The 16,658-nt window shown below is 41.5% G+C and overlaps 2 long non-coding RNA genes across 2 annotated transcripts in view; one reads left to right on the forward strand and one right to left on the reverse strand.

The window, feature by feature from the left end:
• Positions 1–50: 50 nt before the first annotated feature.
• On the reverse strand, positions 51–4,100 carry LOC132592643 (uncharacterized). Its single transcript, XR_009558158.1, has 2 exons — positions 655–4,100; positions 51–395 (listed from the first exon to the last, which is right to left on the reverse strand). It is a non-coding gene; the product is annotated as an uncharacterized LOC132592643 (long non-coding RNA).
• A 1,707-nt stretch (positions 4,101–5,807) lies between these two features.
• LOC118083409 (uncharacterized) overlaps positions 5,808–16,658 on the forward strand; it is a 65,560-nt gene continuing 54,709 nt past the window's right edge. Inside the window, exon 1 of the long non-coding RNA XR_009558157.1 lies at positions 5,808–5,873. This is a non-coding gene — a long non-coding RNA (uncharacterized LOC118083409). The remainder of the gene's footprint in view (positions 5,874–16,658) is intronic.

Consider the following 16,658-nt stretch of genomic DNA (forward strand, 5'->3'; position numbering starts at 1 on the left):
CATATTTTTATACTTGTACATCATAAATTTTATCGCTTTTTCGTCTCCCGCCCACCTCAATTCAAAGGTACTGTACTGAGTTTCTTTAGGTTTAGCTGAGATGGAAGGAAAATAATTTGTCTGGTTTGTTTTCAACTTTCAGTTCAAAAAAAATGAACTTGAAATCTCAAGGAAAGGTGAATAGTTGTTTTAAATTTTGGGCAAAAAGTTATTGTTCTGGTTATCAGGACAGGTAATACCTTTCTTACAAATAAAACTTTTTGAAACCGGAAACAGTTCATTTGGTTTGAATGTATTGAGAGTTCTTGTTTCCATCTGGTCTTTCATATTTCCCTATAGGTAGGAGATATTAGTCTTGAGATTTCAGATTCAAAGCTATGACGAAATTAAAAGACCTTAATAAAAAAATTCCTTCAGTAGCACCTTAAAGACCAACTAAGTTTATATTTTGGTATGAGCTTTCGTGTGCATGCACACTTCTTCAGATACACTAGAAACAGAAGTTCTGTTTCTAGTGTATCTGAAGAAGTGTGCATGCACACGAAAGCTCATACCAAAATATAAACTTAGTTGGTCTTTAAGGTGCTACTGAAGGATTTTTTTTATTTTGCTTCGACTCAGACCAACACGGCTACCTACCTGTAATTAAAAGACCTTAATAAATGATACAGAATTGGGAAGGATTTAAATAACTTCCTATATAGATTTAGTGCAGCTTTTCTTATGAAAATATTTTCTAAAAAGCTTTATGGAGTATGCTCTACACCAGGGGTCAGCAAACTTTTTCAGCAGGGGGCCGGTCCACTGTCCCTCAGACCTTGTGGGGGGCCGGACTATATTTTGAAAAAAAATATGAACGAATTCCTATGCCTCACAAATAACCCAGAGATGCATTTTAAATAAAAGGACACATTCTACTCATGTAAAAACACCAGGCAGGCCCCACAAATAACTCAGAGATGCATTTTAAATAAAAGGGCACATTCTACTCATGTAAAAACATGCTGATTCCTGGACCGTCCGCGGGCCGGATTTAGAAGGCAATTGGGCCGCATCCAGCCCCCGGGCCTTAGTTTGGGGACCCCTGCTCTACACCTTATTAAAACCATGCTGCAGCCTTTATTTTTTTAGAGTTTGCTTTTAAAGTGTAAATACAATGAAAGTTAGAATTCATAGGTAGAGTTAAAGAATGAAGCATTAAACCAGCAATCCTGAATACAAGAGTTTGGATCATTGGATACAGTAAAGATGCTTCATAGTCTCTGTAGCCATCTGTGCCTCCTGAAATACCTTTCAGAAGTTTTTAGTGGGTTTCTAAACAATGGGCGTATGGGCCTTATGTGGTTTTTAGGACTTTCGCTTTTCCCACATTCCATTGCTCTTTCTCCAGGTGTTCTCCCCCTCACCACCCCCACCCCAAGCAGAGGCCTTTTGGGGGAGTGGAGGTGATCGTATGCTGCAAAAAATGAAGAAAAGTTTTATCAAACGAAAGAGAAGAGGGCTGTAGAACCCCCTTTCTCAGCAAGCAGGGCTGCTCACAGTATTGTAATGGTTTCTCACAGTATTGTAAGCCAGAATATACATATCTTCTGACAGTGACGACCATTTCTTGCTTCCCATGAGATCAATTAGCAGTTGAACTTTCAGGAATTATCTGAATTCTCAAAAGTCAGAAATTGCAAACTCTTCAGTAGCTAGTACCTCTCGATCATTACTGGAGGCCTGCAAAGATAGATATCATCTGAAGATGTACCTAAGAAGTAATTTCAGTATTCCAGCACTAGTTTTCAAGTAAAGGAAGATGATTATGAGAACTCAAAAGGAACTTAAGGAAAATATCCGAGGTTACCAGCTGCTGCTTATATTGGTTTGTTGATAAAAATTTAATGTGATGTTTCAAAAAACACTACACTGTGTCTAGAAATAAAATATTGAAGCATGTTATTTGGTTTATCCAGTATTACAGAAAACAGCTTACTGGTTTCATATGAACACAACTTTCCTTTACCTGTGGAGTCTTCTCATGGAAGTAAACAAGCTGCTGGTGCTTTTACCATCCTTATTGATAAATACCACATGCTGGAATGTTAAAGGTTTAACTTTAATTAAGATGGATCATGCAATACTGTGCATGAGAGAGTACCTAGAAAGGTAAAAAGGCCTGACATTAGCACCACTATATCTTTAACTATATGGTTTCATATATGGTGTTATTTCCTCATCAGTCAGACCATTGCATCTGTGGTATGTGAGCTTAGGTGGAATGGCAACAAAGCTTGGGTTGGTATGGTTTTAGAAACCACATGGTAGTTCTTTATGCTTGAATTGTTTTATCCAGGGGTTGGCAAGGTTTACCTCGCCTGAGCCGGTTCACTCCAGCGGAGATCCCTCTGTGAGCCAGATTGTGAGCGCATGCTGCCACGATTTTCTGCGTCTGCACAGACAGGATTTCTGGCATCTGCGCAGACGCAATTTTCGGTGTCTGAGCATGCGCAGACGTGATTTCCGGCACCATGGAAGCGAGTCCCCGCGCCACGCTGTGCCGGTTTAGCGCAGCGTGCAGGGACCCGCCAAGCGGGCGGCTCAATTCAGGGGCGGCTCGTGGGCCGGTTAAACGACCCCTGTGGGCCGCTTGTGGCCCATGGATCTTAGGTTGCCTACCCCTGGTTTTATCTCTGGACCTCATCTGTAATCCTGCTAAGCAAAGTTACAATTGTGAGAACCATCTTCTCCCCCCCCCCCAAAAAAAATGCCAGAACAAAACTGCTGGAATCAATAGTTGGGACAGAAGTTTCTCAGTGATTGATCGAGGTAGAAGACAAGACATCAGAGTTCCATAAAAATATTCTTCTAGCCTGCTCTTCTGTTTCTCTTCACTTTTTTGCACTTTCTCATTTTCTTCTTTAGTGAAACGAGGAGACCCTTTTATTAATATTAGTGATTGTAGTGATTTGGTTGTTAATCTCTGCACGGTAATTTTGAGTGTACCTTCTTAGAACAGTGCTACTGTAGTGGGTCATGGTAGTTCTTCATTGATATCAATTATAGATGCATGTACTTTCATTCTGATCATGCCGCTTTGGGGGATTTTCCTGTAGTGCTGGAAATAGTAATTGTTCTCTGCCCCTCTTGCACACAACATGTGCTCTTTGCATAATGATAGAATTGCCATTACACTACTTGCCCCAGCAATTTGGTCAAAGACAGCTCAACCTATTTTGTAGGAAACGTAAGTCTGGCTCCCAAGTTTTCGATGGCACAAGTACACTAATTTGTAGGCAGCATATCTTCACAAAAACAGTTGAGAGCACCAGCGTTTGGGACTTCTGTGTTTTTGTGTCTCTAGTGGGTGTGTAGCCTGTGGCCCTTGGGCTCTTTGTCTGGGAAGGGGAGCCTTGGGGGGAAGAAAAGGATGGTGGGATGAGCTGAAACAGATGGAGCCATGGCAGCAGGAGGAAGAAAATTCTGCAAGCAATCAGTTCAAACTTCTGGCAAGAGTCACCTAACCCCCCTCAGGAGCCCAAGCTGTCTCCACACTATCCTGAGTTCAGGTAAGTGTTTTGAGAAAAAAATGAGCCCCTGGCAAGAAATTGTTTTTTCAAAGCAGTTATTCATACAAGTCAATCTGATAAATCGGGAATGGCAGCTTTTGCAAAAAAAAACCCCACCTTCCCAGTAGTAGCCCATAATGATTCTGGAGTAGATCATTAGTGGCACAAGAAGAGCTAAAGTGAAAAAAAGAACAAGTAGAGCATTATTCAGTGGAAGGCCCAAAAGTCATGGTTGTTTCTGCAGGGATCCTTTTTCTAGTAGTCTAAAAACTGCAAATAATACCCAACAACAACTTTTTGACAAGCGAAACTGCAAAGAAAAATTAGTTGCTTCACCAAGTATATACAAATTGTATGTTGTCATATAAAATGAAAGTACTTAAGATAATGATCTTGGTCACCCTTAACTTAAAATTTCTTTGTAATGGGGTACTGTTTTTAGGATGTGCATTATTTTGCAAATAGCAACCAGTTTGTTACCCTAGAGCAGAGGGTGTCTATTAATTTTGAGGAGAGCGGAGTGGGGGGTGGGGTGGGATTCCTATTGAAGGGAGCAGACTGCTTTCCATTAGCAGCCAGTGCAAGCAAAGAAAACTTGTTGGCTTCTATTGCTTTTAAGTTTTCAAAAACAATAACTTGCTGCTGCTTACAGAAACCATCCTGTCATAGACAGGAGTGGCAGTCACAGCACCTAGCTGCTTGAACATAGTTTCGTGGCTTGCTGCAAATGAAGCTGCCTTCTCCTGTAGAGGAGAGTGGTCACACATAAGGTTTGTGCAGCACTCCTGTGGTGCTATGCCTGACCCTGTTCCGAATGGGTTGGTATATGTGATGGGGCTTTTCCTTTCCTTCTCCAGGAGCTCATGGGGCGTACTTGGCAAGTATGCTTGGCAAGTATGCTGCTTGTACTGGCTCATTGGTGTAATTACCGTACTTTTCCATGTATAAGACTATGCTTTTTTACTCTAAAATAATGCTCAAAATCTGGGCTCATCTTATACACGGATAGTATCTTCCCCCATTTTCTTAAATCAGTGTCCCACAAAATAGGGGGCATCTTATACATGGGGGCATCTTATAGACTGAAAAATACGGTACGTTTTCCTTTAAGCAAATTTTTAAATGAGCAAGAAGGGAATCAGGTATACATCTTTCCTCATTCGGAGGGTCGTGTTTGAATTGCCCCTTTTTGCCAAACGGCATACATTTTTGTATTGCCTTCTGTATTGTTCCCTCATCACTTGCAGCTGGAAGAAGCCTGACCTAAAGTTCTCAAGACACTACCATTGCAGCATACGAAGCTGTCTTGTACCAAGTCGGGTCAATGGTCTCCTTAGATCAGTATTGTCTGCACCACACTAGAGCTGGTGCTCTTCAGATTTTTGGGTGCTCTCCAGCCAAATGATCAGGGATGGTAGGAACTATAGTTCAAAGCACCTGGAGGACACTGGGTAAGAGAAGGCTAGTTTACATTTACTGCCACTGGTTCTCCATCATTTTAGGCCAGTAGACTTCCTAGGCTTATCTGGAGAGATACTGGGAATTGAACATGGGGCTCTTTGTATATGTAAAGTATGCAATTTTGCTAGCAACTTAACATAAATGTTTCAGTCATTTGTAAATTCCATGACAGATCTGGATCACTTCCGGAACCAGAGACACATCACCAGGAATTGTGGAGACTATGCTTTAGCATAAGGGGCTGTCTAATATGCCTATATAATTTCAAAATCTTTCTCTGCTACTTTAATTTTTCATTTCACTTTTAGTTTGTATACCTCCTTTCTATATTAGTTTACATACAAGCTGAAGAAAACCAAGATCGCACACCTTATAACAATCTGGTCCAATGCAAAAACCTTACAATAAAAACAAATTTTAAAATAAACAACATACCAAATAAAGTAATATTCAATAATCCATTAGAATATAATAGTACACAATAAAATTAAATACCAGCGAATAACAATTAAACAGAAATTCATTTTTAACCATTTTAATAAATAATTTCTAAACTATAATCAATAAAAATAACAGCAAGTCACACTGCATAAAATAACACAATATGCAAACTGAGAAGCAAAGACACACAACTTTTTAAATTATTTTTTAAAAAATATCCCTGAACTCCCCTTCTCTCTTCCCAGCTGTTTCTGATGTTCCTAACGTCATGGCCTGGGAAATACTCCTAGGGCTGGAGGGAGGGGCAAGGCAGGTGAAAAAAGCCATTGCCTGATGGCCAGCACAAAGTCTCCCCTCAAACATCTCTCCTATGAAGACTTCTACGGCTGGAGGAAATATGGAAGAAATTAAAAAATGCAGGTTAGTCTATTAGATTAACTGGGGGGACGGGACGACAATAGTAGTGTAATATTAAGATCACCTTTAAAAATTACAAAGTAGTGAATAAGCTTTTAAGTTCACCAGAATGTTCTTGAAGCTAAATATGAAGCAATATGAAGGGGGTATGGTCAAGTTGAGAAGATTTTGTTGCATGTGGTGACAAATCCCTGTTGCAATTTATAATGGCATAAAAATTGAGCGGAGATGTTATACAGACATAGGAGTCTTTTGTCAAAGTCGACTGTGTCCTAGAACTTGAGAAAGAAAACCTACAACCTAATAATGAACTTTGCCTATGGGAGAAAAAGTCCTCCGATTAGTAAGCAATACCCAGTTGATGCTTTGCCTTGTACACTACCTAATAACAATTTTCAACTTTGCAAATGTTACAACAACCCTCTTTTTCTTTGCTCTCTGGCTTAGAAAGGATCAGTGTGTTCTGACAACCGTTAGAAAAACATCCCAGTAAGCCATGGTGTTACATTTTTGAAAGAAGTGCAGCAATGGCTCATTCCCCCCCCCCATTTTTGTAGCAACTGGAGGCCATCTTTGCACTTACTACAGACCTACCTAAACCCTACTCTAATGCTATAATAACCTGCAAATTGGCTCTTTTATGAGGCCAAGCAATCTCCCCACCACTACCACTATCACCTACCTGTTTGTGCTTAATATCCACTGTGCTTAATAATAGTACCACTGTCGGAGGTAGCACGCCTCTGAATGCCAGTTGCTGGGAATCACAAGCAGGGAAGCGCCATGATTGTGGTGCTCAGCTCCTTCCCTTAGACATCTGGTGGTTGGCCACTGTGCAAACAGGATCCTGGGCTAGGTGGGTTATTGGCCTGACCCAGCATAACTGTCCTTATGGCTACCATCCTGCCTGAAGAGGAGTGAAAGCTTGCTCACTGCTCTGACATTTTACTTGCTCCAAATAAAGGAATTAAGTTTAAAGAAACAACAAATGCATGTACATATACTGCTATTCAGCATTAGGTGGCACTATTGCCTTATATTAAATGAGGCAAGTTGGCGGTGGTTGACTTAATTTGGTCTGTAAACCTCACCTGGCGCATTCCCTTTCATCATGATTACAATGCATACATTTCAAAGGCTAAAGTGAAATGGTGTAAATCTGTGAGTATAGTTAAAAGCGTTTTATAGTCACACGGGCATCGAGTTTGTTCACAGATGTCTTTGTTTTATGCTCACCTCTTTCCAGTGAGTTTATGGCCTGTACTTGAATGAGCATTTATTTTCTTTACATGTGTATTCTAATTTGCACAGTTCTGGATGCTCGCATATATCAGATCCATGTGATAGAATCCTGCACTAAAAAAAAGACGTTATAATGAAATGGCGTAGAACTTGGTTTGGATTTATGGCTGTCAGATTCTTTCCTTTTGAAAAACAGCTGGATCCACTAGCTCATTGCCCTGCTAGCCATACTCTGCAGTCCATAAACTGGCTTAGATTTTGCCCCCAACTGTGCAGTCACTTGGAGTTAATGATAATTTTGCATGGGGCAATATAGCAGTCAACAGAGAAACTGCACCTGCCCCTTCCCACCATGAATGCCTGTCTACCAGATCCCACACCCATGGTCACACAGCTATCCTGGTTCAGGGAGAGGCTGCGCACCAGACAGGGAAATGAAACATAGGTCTCTTCCAGATCACTATAGTCTGCACCACACAACACCTGGTGCTCTTCAGGTTTTGGGCTGCTCTTATGTTGAGTCAGGCCATTGGACCATTTAGGTTTGTTTGTCTGCAATGGCTGCAGTACTCCAGTTTCAGACTGGAAAGTGGGTTCCGGGACATTTTGCCTGCTACATCCCTCATGGCAAATGAGGACTATGGAGGTTGCGTATTGTCTCCCACCATCTCTTTCTTATATATTTCAACTTGAAAAATCAGCTGGTGAATAAGTGTCCCACTAGGGCAGGGGAGGATGTTGTGAGCAGATAAAGGTGAATTTGGAACCTGGCACAGACGATCAGTTCCTGTTCTGAGCATAAACCGTCCATACATTTATCTCAATGATAAAAGCATAGGAATCAACATTTCAGAGTCTGGGGACAAATCAAAAAGGGCTGTGCTAATTCATTTCAACACTTTTGCATTTTTGTTGCATAGTGCTGTTTAAGTCAGTTGTCAAATTATATTAAAACAAATTATTTGTATAAGTCTCACTTCTTTATCCATGGGCACTGCTGTTTCCATCCAAGAAAACCAAGTATCGCATTAAAAATTTGTTTGCTTAGTTTCCATAGCAAATTCCACTAGGTGTCAGCCCATGCCTCTTCTAAAGCTGTGTTACGTAGGTGCCCATCTTTATATTTGGTTCCAGAAGACTTCATTTTAAGACCAAAGTGTAAAAATGCATCTACTTAAAAGTCCTACTGTGTTCAGTGGGATGTACTACTTAGTAAGTATCCAGTCTGTCCTTTAATGTTTATAATCTCTAATGCCTTGGAGGAGATACAAAATTACTCAGACTGATAGCCACATATATGTATTTAGCATGCTACAGTTCACGGTGCCCTTCCAACCATCTAATTAGTGGCACTTTCACCCTCTGTAAATAGCCACTCCCAGTATCTACCTTTGGTACTCACATGCTTTAGGAAGCACCAGCAACTACATGCAATGTCAGAGTCCTGACTGGGATCAGAGACAGAAGTTCAGGATATGCAATAGGAATAACCCTGAAGACTTAGGGATCATTCAAATTTTAATGGATTTTACTGGCAGTTGCACAGTTATAAACTCATTTTTATGGATGGCTTTTTGGGGGGTACATTTCTAGCTTTGAGGATGATTTGATTAAAATGATACCTGTATTGCTAAATACATTGTTTATATTTATAGTTATCTCTTGGCTAGATAGACCAATGGTTTGATTTAGTGAAGGTAGCTTAGTATTTTAGGGAGGAGCCATAAGCTCAGTGGCAGAGCTCATCTTCTACATTATAATTCCTGAAAAATTTATCCACCCAATTTACACAGGCTGCAAAGGATCCCTGCTCAGCCTCTAGGGAGTGGACAGGACTGCACTAGATGGCTCAGTGGTCCTCCTTTGCATAAGCCATCTCCATGTGTTTCTATAAACTAAAGTGAAAATCAAAACCTAACCTATTTTATTTGATTTTTAAAAGTGCACTGCAGTGTGAGATACAGTCATACCTCGGTTTAAGTACGCTTCGGTTTGAGTACTTTCAGTTTAAGTACTCTGTGGACCCGTCTGGAACAGATTAATCCACTTTCTATTACTTTCAATGGGAAAGTTTGCTTCAGTTTAAGTACGCTTCAGTTTAAGTACTCCGCGGACTGTCTGGAACAGATTAATCCACTTTCCATTACTTTCAATGGGAAAGTTCACTTCAGGTTAAGTACGCTTCAGGTTAAGTACAGACTTCCAGAACCAATTGTGTACTTAAACCGAGGTACCACTGTAATTGCAATCCATTACTCAGAATATATGACCAACATTTTTTTAAGCCCTGATCTTTCCATTCATGTGAGTAAGGGAAATGGGGCAGGATAGGAAGCTGAGGGAAAACCAGAGAAAACAATAGCAGTGAGTCATATTTCGAGCTTATTTTGTAGATTCCCATTATAGCAGACCTTTTAATGTAAAGCAAAATCTGCCAGAATATTGAAGGGAAGCCAGAATTATTTTTAATTAGGTCTGGTATCGCCCAGAACAAATTCTTCCTTTAGAAATGGGCAAACCAGAGTTCCTGCCTTTATGCTGTACACTTGAGTTATTATAGTGATAAAACTTATTTCCCTGTACACTGGAGTCATTGAATGGCTCCTTTTTTTCCTGAAGAGTCGTGATGTACTTCTTGCAGCCTTGATAAAGTTTCCTAGGATCCTCTGTTCTCTGCAAGTTCATCGGAAGCTTAGATTTGTCAAGAAGCTCTTAGTCCCACACTGTACAGTTTTCTGATGTACCCCACCCTCCGAGGGCTAGTTTTTTCCAGGATCTAACCATTATAATGCAGAGGTCATCAACTGAGAGCCACTACACCCACACCATGCATTTAAGCTTTCCCCATAATATCCTGGGAACTGTAGCTTGTTAAGTGCACTAAGAGTTGCTATAGGAGACCCTTAATAAACCACAGTTTTGAGGATTCTTTGGGGGAAGGCATGACTTACAAAGTGGTATGAATGTTTTAAATGTATGGTGTGGTTTCTGATGCTGGGTATCTATCAAGGTTTCTACTAGAGTACATACCACTGTTGGAAATCACAGCCAGTGATGCTTGATGAATTCAGTCTTTGCACAGTTCTAGTTTGAATTGACTTGATCTGCACCTCCCAGACGAATGAAAGGATAGAACATGCATATCTCGAAAGGGAGCAGGTTTTAAACTATGTATTTTAATGCAAATTTATATGATTTTTAAAAAATCACATTTAATATGATAGCCCAATGGATCAGACAGACTCGTGGGTCAATATACAGTATGCAAAAGTGGCTTAGACTGTAAACACATCCCTATCACTTACCTAGGGAAGAACATTAATGAGTTTAATGTACCCTCCAAGCTGCAGAACAGGCATCCCCAAACTTGGCCCGCCAGATGTTTTGGGACTACAGTTCCCATCATCCCTGACCACTGGTCCTGTTAGCTAGGGATGATGGGAGTTGTAGTCCCAAAACATCTGGAGGGCCGTGTTTGGGGGTGCCTGCTATAGAATCACCAGGTCAAATCTGTTTCAGTTAGGCACCCTGTCCCAAATTTTATAAAACTGCTTATCCAGTGCTCAGATTGGCTTTAGATTTTCTGTATTTTTTCCTGATAAAGCAACAGTATGCCATAACCTCTCCCTACAATAACAATGGCATGTTACACTGGCAGATTGTTTTCTCAAGCTGGTTTGTATATGAACTGTCAGGAGTATGGGCAGGAGTCAGGCTCTGGGGCCTGTAGTGCCTTGCAGGACTGGGGCCTGCCTCAGCTTGTGCTGGGGAAGCAAGGCGTGGCCACACAGGTGAAGACCTCAGCTTGTGCTGGAGAGGCAAGGAGTAGTCACCCAGGTGAGGCCACTTGAGATCTGACTGCACCTGGTGGCAGGAGCTGGGAGGGATAAGAGCCCAGCATTTCCCTTCAGCTCTTTGCCACAGCAACGCTATCCCTGCCTGGTTGCCTCTGGCCTCTTGCTCCTTGCTCCTTGGACCCTTGCCTTGCCAATGTCCTGTTCCTTGGACCCTCGCCTTGTCTTCGTCTTGCTCCCTGCTCCTTGGACCCTCGCCTTGTCGACGCCTTGCTCCTCGACCCTTGGACCTTCACCTTGCTTCCTGTTCCTTGGACCTTCGCCTTGCTTCTTGTTCCTTGATCCTTCGCCTTGATCCTTGCTCCGTGGACCCTTGCCTTGCCGACGTCTTGATCCTTGCTCCGTGGACCCTTGCCTTGCCGACGTCTTGATCCTTGATCCGTGGACCCTTGCCTTGCCGACGTCTTGATCCTTGCTCCATGGACCCTTGCCTTGCCGACGTCTTGCTCCTTGTTCCGTGGACCCTTGCCTTGCCGACGTCGTGATCCTTGCTCCGTGGACCCTTGCCTTGCCGACATCGTGATCCTTGCTCCGTGGACCCTTGCCTTGCCGACGTCGTGATCCTTGCTCCGTGGACCCTTGCCTTGCCGACGTATTGATCCTTGCCCCGTGGACCTTCGTCTCTGCCTTGCTCCTTGACCCTGCGACTGCCTGCTGCTGGACCCTCAGCCCTGCACCTGTTCCTGCTTCTACACCACCATCTTGCCTCTGGTCCTGACGCCCGCCGACCGGACCGTGACATGAACAGACAAACACAGATTCTAGTTTGCTAAAAAAGTTTTCTTTAGAATATAGAAGAATTCTGAAGTTGATTCTTTATTTTTACCATTAGAATGAAAATGATGAGGAAACTAATTTGGCTCCGTATTGAAAAAGGAAAGCGTGTGTTCTGAAGAATTCACGTCTAATAAAAGTAATCTTATTTCACTATGTCTTCTCCCTTCATGTGGCTGTTGTTAAGATGGCTTTACAAAAGGCTTTTATCATCCCTCAGTTTAAATTACTGTGGATAAAGGAGGGTCCCTGTTGCTCAGTTATGTCCCCTATCTATCAACCTGGTTTCCGCAGCAATGGGGACACTCCCCTCTTGCGCAAACATTTGTGTGCCGCTTTGAAGCTCTCCCAATAGTTGCCAAAAGGGAGTGCTTCTCAGAGTTGTGAATTTTAGCAAAATACTTCCTCTTTCAGATATGGCAAGTGCATTGCTTTTTTTTGGTGGAAAATGCAATGGATTACAATATTAGATGTCTTAATATTACAGTGAAATGCTACTCAGAATCTTTTTGGACTTCTTTGGCCTTTGCAGCAATACATTTGATTGACTGCTTAAATTTAAAACTGTGTAAAGTTCATTTCAGAATATATAGCATATTTGTGCACAGAAACAATTTGGTGATATACAGTTTAGTCATGGCTAATATCAAAACATGATGATGTATCATTATAAACAACTCCCCCCCCCCATTTTCTTTTGCCTTTTATTGGAACGTAACAAGAAAATGTGCACAATTGGCTTTGTATTCCTAGCTATAGCAGATGCCCTATTAACCACCATAATCTCTCAGCTATATTTAATCTACATATATTGTTCTGTTTTTTAAAATCAAATAATGATACACAAATGCTATGGATTAATGGAACTATGTGAAGTGGATTCAGTGATACCCTAAGCCTAAGGGTAACATCTCCAGAAATGACGCTTTAGCCTGATAGAGTAATGGCTGCTTGTTCTCTCAAACCACAGTTGGATTCTTGAAATATTTGTTCAGTTTAGGGATCCTAGTAACTTATGAGTTATGAGTTCCTGGGTCTCCAAAGGGTTAGTTTTCATCATCATGATTCATGTGATGGTTTTCACACGGAAAAGAATTAAGCACAAATTCTTATATGGTTATGAGTGTTTGCTTGCATGTGCATGTATCATAAATCTTTTCATGTCATCACTTACAAGGTGAAGGACTTTGGCAGCACTTAGACCACAGAAAGCCTCCATTCAAAATGGTTCCCTGTCCTTTCCAATATTTGCACAGCATGGTGTAACCTGTTGTTTCCCACATTTTTCATACTCAAGGAATTTGCTTCTTCTACGTATACCTACACTGAGAATGCTCCAAAGGTACTGCATAAAGAACAAAGACTTTTTAAAACAACAACAACAACCATGCTCCTGTGGACTTGCAAGCAAGACCTGCTTGCTTGCCCCTTTTTACCCAGGGGACAATACATTTTTATGACATGAGGTGTGTGGCTTGAGTATCAATGGTTACAAGGGAGCAGGTTGTATGGCAGCCACTTCAGGTCAGGGCCGACACTCCTGGCTTTTTAGGCCAAAGGAAAGTGTGGGCATAGGAAGGCTAAATTGTATGTGAGCATGATGTATGCGATTATGGAACATGCATGCTGCTTACATGACTCAGAAGGATTTTACATGTTCATGCTTTACAGTGCATGAGTGAATTGCAAGTGACTCAACTCTTAAACTGAAGGTTCCTTGATATATGTATGTATGAGTGTATGTTTATAAATGGGTGAAATCTGGATACCAGCATCTGGTTTTAACTGGTCTAGTAATCTCATTGGTATTAGTGTATTTGATTTAGTAACATAACCCCCCCCCCAACCAATGCCTGAGATGCTGATAACTGCCAACATGCAATAAATATGATAATGTTCAGAAGTCTTTAGGGACATAAATGTCAAAGATATTTGGAGGTGGGAAACTATGTGAGACTTTGTGTCCATGTGGCTTCCCCCCTCCTTTTTTTTGAATAAGTCTTCTGACTATAAATGGAACAAAAATGTTTAGTCTCTTAATCTAGAGATTTGTCTCCTTGTGAAAATGTCAGCAATGCCAGAACATCTGATAATACTTAAAATCTGATTTAGAATTATAGTTATTAATACATTTAAGTAAACGTTGGAAAATATTCAGTGTTCTGAGGGGCTTTTTATATAGGGTATAAGATCATCTGTGTTAAATAAGTATATATAGATCTGTCTCACTACATATTCACACTGTGGTGTCAAAGCCGAAGCCAGCAACTGAAAGACGTAGGAATAATAATAATAAAAAGGCAAAAATCTATTAACTGATAATGTAATACACTGTAATGGGTGATTTCTGAAACGATTTTATTTAGTTGATGGAAGCATGTGGAAAACCTCTTAGAAATTTGTACAAAAAGTGTCTAATTATCAGATTATGTACTGTTTAAAGCAGTCTTTGAACTCGTGCAGACTTGAGGGTTCTTAAGACCGAAGTCACTTACGGTAGTTCCTCAGTACTTGCCAGCAGACACCACATCTCTTCATCTATACTCATAAAAAAATGTTCTGTTATTCATCTGTAATCTTTAACCTGGTCAGTCTCTAGACAATGGTTTCCCTGGGGACCCTAAGGACTGGTTTCCCTGCTCTTTTAGTAGAATGTGTTGATTTGTATTTTCATGTTCCTAATTTAAGTAGTTGAACTAGGCATTTAGATTAGCTTTGTCACTTTGGGACATCTTAATCACCCACATGATGTGTCACGACTAAACTAGCCCATCTACATGCTCCTCGTTCCAAAGTGTAGGAAACTAGACTTGCATGAAATACTACAAGGACTAAACTCACTCAAAGGAACTTACCTATGTCCAGAGATTTCCCCCAGAGATTCTGCTTCGGAGGATGATAGATGCTTGTGGGTTGTGCCTTTTCACCATGAGCACAGAGATAAGGGAATTCCCTCTCAGAGAAGGGAGGGTTCATGACACCCTTTCATTTTTGGCTTTTTGACATTGCACGTAGTTCTTTTTTTAGAGGGTCTTTTTAAAAAATCTTTATTTAAAGTTCAGAAAGTACATAAGAATATACAATACCACACTTACAATCTCTATTACATCTTTCTTATTACTTATTACATATAACACTCTATTCCACTTCTCATCCTTGAATTACTGTACCTTAATTCAGGCATCCCCAAACTGCGGCCCTCCAGATGTTTTGGCCTACAACTCCCATGATCCCTAGCTAAGAGGACCAGTGGTCAGGGATGATGGGAATTGTAGTCCAAAACATCCGGAGGGCCGAAGTTTAGGGATGTCTGCCTTAATTCATCCCCCGATACCCTCCTCCGATTCCCCCCTCCAATCATTACCTCCCTCCACTTCGTACCCCCTCCCTCTCTCTTTTTTGGAGGGTCTTTGAGAACCTCTAGTAATGTCTCTCTTTCTGCTTCTCTTTTGCTTTCCCCACCAGATTACTTAACTATTTATTATTCTCATGGTTATTGTGGGGTGGTGGTTTTTTTTTTTGTGTGTGTGTTGTTCTTTTTATGTGCTTTAAAATAGTTTCCAAGTTGCCTCGTACTGTCAATGATGTAGATCATTTCAGAGCAAAAGGTGGGATGTGTATTTTGTGTTATACAAAGAAACAAATATGCACATATTCTTACCTTTGCATGCTGTGGAAACCTGAGCTTGATTTAAATATTAAATATAAATATCAAACTTGCAACACCACAAGTAGTAACTTGCACTGCTGCAAGTACGGTGACTGAATGCCTTGGGAGTGTGTCCCACCAGAAAAAATGGATCCCTTCCTTTATGAAAGCTAATTGCTGGTACATGCTTGTGCAGGACTTCTGTACCAGAGAACTGAAGGGAAAGTAACCCTTTCTTGCACATTGTGAGGGAGGCATAAAAGCAGATGAACTTATGCTTGGTGCTAGTACCAGATCAGGGTATAACATGTGGTAGGGCCATTTCTCAAGAAGCAGGTTCCTAAAATAAGATTGGTAGTCAAACTAATAATTTAAGGCTGCAACCCTATACCTGCTTTACCATGGTGTTACAGCATGAATGTTTGGAGTCACTCCTGTACTTGGTATCAGCAGCCTCTTATGCTCGGTTTTTCTTCTCTGGTGCCCCAGCCTGCTTGGTCCCTCCCCAGGAACGCCAGCCAGCAACTCTTTGAGCTCCTTGCACCCCTCATCCTGCTCTGACCAGCCCCTCCAGGTCATCTCCTCAGGGCTCATGACAGAGAGCTTCACAACCTCTGCAATCCTATACCTAGTTAGGCTCAGGCATAAGAAGGACACCTCCTCTAGAGCAGTGGTTCCCAACAGGTGGTGCGCGGACCCCCCAGGGGTCCGCGAGCTATGCCAGAGGGGTCCGCAAGATGCTATTAGAATCAAAAATATATTAAATATATTTCGTATGATAACAGATTTTTTGTTTTGGCCGCTTCCTGCATGAGCAGAGTCTAGCGCAAAACTAGAATTAGATGAGGCAGTAGTTCTGCTGTATGCCGTTAGGTGGCGCTTTACAAACACTACTGTTTTGCAAAGAGGCAGCATGCACATTCTACTAACGCTCACCTCCCCAAGATGCTTTGCGCGCGTCGGCTTCATTTGTGCGCTACTGCGCAGGTACCCTGTCTTCTCCATTCCCTCCCTCCTCCCTGGACTCTTATAAAAAGACTCTTAATTTGGCTCTCACTTTTTAATTTTAGGATTAGGAATTAATGGGGGTCCTTGTCACAATAGCGGCTCGATGAGGGGTCCTCGAGAAAATTTTGTTGGGAACCCCTGCTCTAGAGTATATACCTAAGGGGAAATGGAAACCTAAATTGGGCATCAAAGTGCTAGGTGGCAATTTCCACAGCCTTAAGAGCCACAGCTACTATCTCAAGCTTAGATTTCTACCCCCAC

The sequence above is a fragment of the Zootoca vivipara genome, chromosome 9 (genome assembly GCF_963506605.1).
Source record: "Zootoca vivipara chromosome 9, rZooViv1.1, whole genome shotgun sequence".
Classification (NCBI taxonomy): domain Eukaryota; kingdom Metazoa; phylum Chordata; class Lepidosauria; order Squamata; family Lacertidae; genus Zootoca; species Zootoca vivipara.